Source organism: Glycine soja, chromosome 13, assembly GCF_004193775.1.
Source record: "Glycine soja cultivar W05 chromosome 13, ASM419377v2, whole genome shotgun sequence".
In the NCBI taxonomy this organism is placed as follows: domain Eukaryota; kingdom Viridiplantae; phylum Streptophyta; class Magnoliopsida; order Fabales; family Fabaceae; genus Glycine; species Glycine soja.
The window spans coordinates 13336327-13342326 of NC_041014.1; positions in this window are offsets into that span (position 1 = coordinate 13336327).

Here is a 6000-nt window from a genome sequence, read left to right on the forward strand (position 1 = left end):
GAATGAACGTCCTGCGATACCATGCTCAAGACTGTAATAGTAACAACAATATACATCCCATTTTTTTGGATGTGGGATAAATAACCCCACACATTTCTCTGTACAAATGTGCTAAACATGTCAAACCCTAGTTGTATCAGCAAACCTGATCAAGATCTGCTAACAAGGGTAGATACATCAGGTGAACTCTATTCCCTAACTTGTCTGGCATCAACTCCCCACCAATCATTCCTAAAATGTTTGCTCTGCAATGGGCTGCTGGTTGTTGTGGTGTAGGTTTTGCTGGGAGAGTCAACATGTGTTCTTTTAACCATTTTAGTTTAAGTGTTGATCCCACCAATGCATTCTCTAGGGGAACAACACCTATATATTTTGCACACATTTGTTCCCAATCATAATATGTTGGGCTAGTAACTATTCTTCCATCTACGTGTAAACCCAATTGAAGAGCAACATCTTCCAAGGTGATTGTGCATTCACCAACAGGAAGATGAAATGCGTGTGACTCAGGTCTCTAGCTTTCAACCAAAGCATTCACTAAAGAATCATTGATTTTAACTTGTCTAAGCTTTGCAACATCTGAAAACCTAGCTTGAACTAACAAAGGTTCAATTTTGGGATTTGGGAGAAGGCATAACATAAGCATATGGCTAGATTACATCGTCTGTTACCTGCAGAAATCAAAATAATAACAACGTCATTATTTGTTAATCATAACATAATTAACATTAAATTAAACAAAATGTATTACATACTTCTCCAAATCTATGAAGGTGTTGTTTCCAAATAAGAGGAGCAGCTGTAGTTGCCATGATTTAGGCTTTGGTACTAACATCAAGAAGAAGTTAAAGAGCGATATATGAGAACGAGAAAATTGAGTCTATCAGTGAGTGTATATAATGACAATACATGCATTGTATTTATAGAAAAAATCTAACAGTAACATAGTTCATTCGGTTGGATCTTGGCCATTCAATGTGCGTTGCTACAATTGGTGATATCTAGGTCGTTAATTTTGGTGGGATCTTGGGCATTCAACATGCGTTGCTCTAATCGGTGATATCTAGGCTGTTGATTTTGTCAGTGGGATCTTGGCTGTTGAACTGCGTTGCTCAAATTAGTGAAATCTAGGCTGTTCATTTTGTCAGTGGGATATTGGTCATTCCTTTTGAAGTGTATTTGATAAGCCATTAAAAATTATAAATATAGTATGCACTGAGACAGTTTGATCCATCACTTTAATCAGAAACCTTTCTACAACCCTAAACCCTAACCCTAAACCCTTAACCATGACTTCATCATTAGTCAATGCAATTTTGTATTATGATGGCACCATCATAACGACTAAACATGGTTCAATGTTTGTAAGTGGTTCCCTAAAGGCCATTCAACTTGACAACAAAATGTCATTTGATACGTTGAAGCAAGCTATTGGAAGCAAGATTAGTCTACCAAATGGTAAAGTGGTCAAGGATGCACATTTTCGATTACCTGTATCATTTGTTGGTGATTTTGGCCACTACAAGCCATGCATGTTGCGCAATGATGAGGATGTAATGACTATGTTTTCCATGTTCATAGAAATCTCCAAGCTCACATGCCTGGAGTTATATATTACCACTGTAGACACAACCACACTAACATGTGAACATCCACCACTAATTTCTACCAGCTCTGTCAATTTGGAGGGTTTGGATGAATACCTTGATGAAGCAATGAACCTTGAATCGAGTTTTGAAGACCCCCCTCCCCCAATTTATTTGATTGCTATTTTATTACTTAACGATTTGTATTCGTCATGTGTGTTTTGCATTGCTGTATTTTTGAGTTATCATCATGTGTGTTTTCATGCCAAAAATTTGAAGGATCCGATTAGAATCTTAAGTTTTAGTAATTTTTCTTGTTTTTTCCCCTAATTCTTTAATGTGTTTGAGGGTCGAATCAAGACCTAAAATTTTCCTTAATAGCTTTATTGACATGAAAACAATGGGAATGGAACATTATTTTAACAAAAATATCTGATACAAATAAAAATCTAAGTGCCCAAACTTACCCACATGGATTGAAGTCTTCAAGTTTTAGTAATTTTTCTTGTTATTGGAAACTTTGTTAATGTGTTTGAGGACTGAATCGAGACCTAAACGTTGTCTTAATGGATTCATTGACATGAAAACTACGAGAATCAAACATTATTTTATCCAAAACAACTAATACAAATAACAATTTAAGTGCCAAAAGTTGCCCTCATGGATTGAAATCTTCAAGTCTTAGTAAGGTCAGAGACACTTTTGTTTACGTCAGTGCATCATAGACATTTTTGCTTTTTGCCAGTGTGTTAGAGACATTTTTTCTTTACGCCGTGTGTCGGAGACACTTTTGTTTTATGTTAGTGCGTAAGAGACACTTTTGCTTTATGACAGTGTGTCAGAGACACTTTTACTTTACGACAGTGCATCAGAGACACTTTTGCTATTTGCCAGTGGGTCAAAGACACTTTTGTTTTAAGCTAGAACGTCAGAGACACTTTTTCTTTATACTTCAAACCATAACCCTATGTCATAAACCCTTAACCCTGACCCCTATATATAGAAGTCATATTCACTTTTGTTTAACACATCCGCGCAACACTTCCTTTCTATTAGTTTCTTCCAACTTTGCAAACACAAACCCTCTGTCACATTTCTTTCTCTATTACACAACATGTCTTCCTCTTCTATCAAATGGTTAGGGCACTACAATGGTCAAATAATAAAAACAAATGAAGGGGATATGTTTCAATGCCCCCACCCATTTTTCTTTCAAACAAATCAAGGTCTCACACTTGAAGCCTTGAAAAGAAAAATCCACGAAAGGCTCCATCTTTAACCACTAGATCAAGTATGCGATATTTCATTCTGATACCCCACAAGTAGTGGGGCACGAAATGCTCAAGTTTACAACAGTGTAACTTGTTGACAGTGAGGATGCTAAAGGTCTGATTTCTGCTATTCGCCAAAGTGAGATTCTTCAATGTTGTGAATTGTATGCAAACATTGAGCTATATACACTTTCCACCCTAAACCCTCAACCAGTACCTCATCAACCACAATATTATCCTCAGTCCCATTATTTACACACACCTGATGCAACCTAAGATACTTTTACTTTAACCCAACCACAACAAAATTTATTTAAACCAAACACATCTTCTTTTACCCAACTTCTTTTTGCACCATTTTCTACCAATTTTTTTTAACTCACAAGCATTTGATGCAATTGAGGATCAACCTCACCCATACTTGAGTACCCTTGCAGTAGAGCCTACCTCATCAACCCAACCAAACAAGCTTGAGTTTACAGCAAAACCTGACTTACCTAATGAATAAATCGGTCCCTTTAGTGAGGAAAAAGATGAAGTTCTACACAATCAAACCCAGGAGGAAGATGATGACGAAGAAGCTGAGCTTGTTCCACCAATCACAATCATACCACCACACATGCAAAATTTTGAAGAATCTAATTTTCAAGATTCTGAATACGGCCATAGCTTATATCGTGAAGAAGTCTGACATTCGGTGAGGACTCTCTTTGAAAGGATGTGTTTTCTGACAAAACAAGAAGTACAACATGTTTTGCAGCAATACCATGTGATCTAAGGAGCTAACTATAATGCACAACTATCAAACCCAATAAAGCTAATTCTCATTTGTGATTATAATAGTTGTGCTTGAAGGTGCATGGCATCATACATCCTTGCAAGTAAGTAGTGGGAAATAAGAAAGCTCCATGAACCCTATACATGTTCAAATCCATCAATCTCACAAGATCATGGAAAACTGTCATATTTGCTCATCAGTAAAAGCATCCACAACTTGATTGAAAACGATCCATCAACTTCAATGCCAACCTTGATAATACACATCAAAGCACTGAAGGATACACCACCATGTACCACAAAGCATGGTAGGAAAAACAAAGGGCTATTGAAAACATTTACGACAACTAGGAAAGATCGTACCATGATTTATTGAGATTGTTACAAGTTATACAATAATTTCTTCCTGGAATGGTTGTGGAGAAGGAAACATTTCCAATACCACCACAAGGAGGTCAACCAATAAAGGGTTTCGTGATGTTCCATCATCTTTTTTGGAGTTTCAGACAATGTATCGATGGGTTTCAAATTGCAAGCCTATGGTTCAGGTTGATGGAACATGATTGTACTGTAAGTACAAAGGGATCCTCCTTGTGGCAGTTGCATAAGATGACAACCATAAAATTCTTCCAATAGCCTTTGCTATTGTCGAGAATGAATCTATGGGAGCATGACACTTCTTATTCCAAAATTTAAAAAGGCATGCCACCCCACAACATGGTCTTTTTTTATTTTAGACAGACATGAGTCAATAAAAAGTGCCTACTAAAGACGTGATAGTGGATGGACATCATAGAATTTTGTGCATGTGTTCTACATTCGACACATTCCACAAAATTACATGAGGAGGTACAAGAACAATGCCATCAAGAAACTAATTATCAATATGGGTGAGTGCCAAACTTCTTTCTCTTCATTTTAAATATCATTTCATTTTGTATTATTCAAAATATTGAAATTGTATTTTTATAACTATTCAACATATGCAAGGACAAAGCCTACGTTCAATCACTACTACAACATTCCAAGGGAGGAAGTAGATGCTAACCGAGCAATTAATTGGCTAGTGAGATTCTGGGAGAAAAATAGACTCTCCCATAGGGTGGTGGCCGACGATGGGGGCACATGACCACCAATCCTGTTGAGTCAATTAATTCGGTACTCAAGAAATTTGCCAATAGTTGCGCTAGTAAAATCAACATATCTAAGGTGTAATGCAATAATTCTTCAACAAAAGAGAGAGAGAAGCCACAACAATGCTTGTATCAACCAAGTTTATATGCAAGTACTAAACAAGGTCATCAAAGACGTACAAAGAAAGGCAAACACTCATACTATTCTTGAGTTCAATTGTTGTGATACATGGTTCTTGGTCTAGGAGACAGTAAACCTGAGAGAGGTTCAATTTGTTGGAGATTTCATGGTCAGGTTGGATGAATGGTGGTGTAACTGTGGCAAATTCCAGAAATTACACATGCCTTGTTCTCATGTTGTTGCTACTTGTAAGCATACTCGCCATGGGTCCAGGAACTACATATGTCCTGTGCATATGTTGGAAAGTGTCTCCAACATGTATAGAGAATTGCTTGCAGAATTACACAATGAAGCATATTTGCCACCATGTCACAAGCTAATAATCTGCCTCGACCCTGACATGAAAAAAATTCTAAGGGTTGTCCTATCTTTTCTCGTATCCACACCGAAATGATTATCCAAGAACTAGGTCAACCAAAGCGATGTTCCGTGTGTCACATCCCAGGTCATTCAAAGAAAAATTGCTCCCACTGTGTAAACTCAAGCCAACAACGTTGAATTTATGTTATATTCTTTGTATTTTAAAAATTTTGTTGTATTGTTTCAAATTTAAATATTTAAGTTCAATTTAACTTGTTGCTATATTTTTTTTTATCTTCTTTTGCTCATTCAATTTTCTAACTAAAACAAAATATAATTAATAAGTAAGAAAATATATGATCACTTAAAAATATATATGCATTTTTCTTGAAAAATATATTAAATAAGTAACATAATTAATAAAAATATGATGTAAATCATAACAAAGAAAATTTTTAACTAAATTTAAATACAATATAAATCATATGGAATTATATTTTTTATAAATATTTAACTAAATTATATTTATATTGAGTATTTAAATATATGCATTTTTCTTAAATACTATTTTAGATAAATTATATTTTTCATAAATTAATATATATATATATATATAAAACAAATTAAAACAAAAAACAATTAATTTTTCTAAAAAAATAATAGAAAATAATTTCGAAAAAAGAAATAACAAAAAGTAAATAAATAACCAAAAGAAAACTCTGTTCACATTCTGAACTGAGTTAAAAAAACCT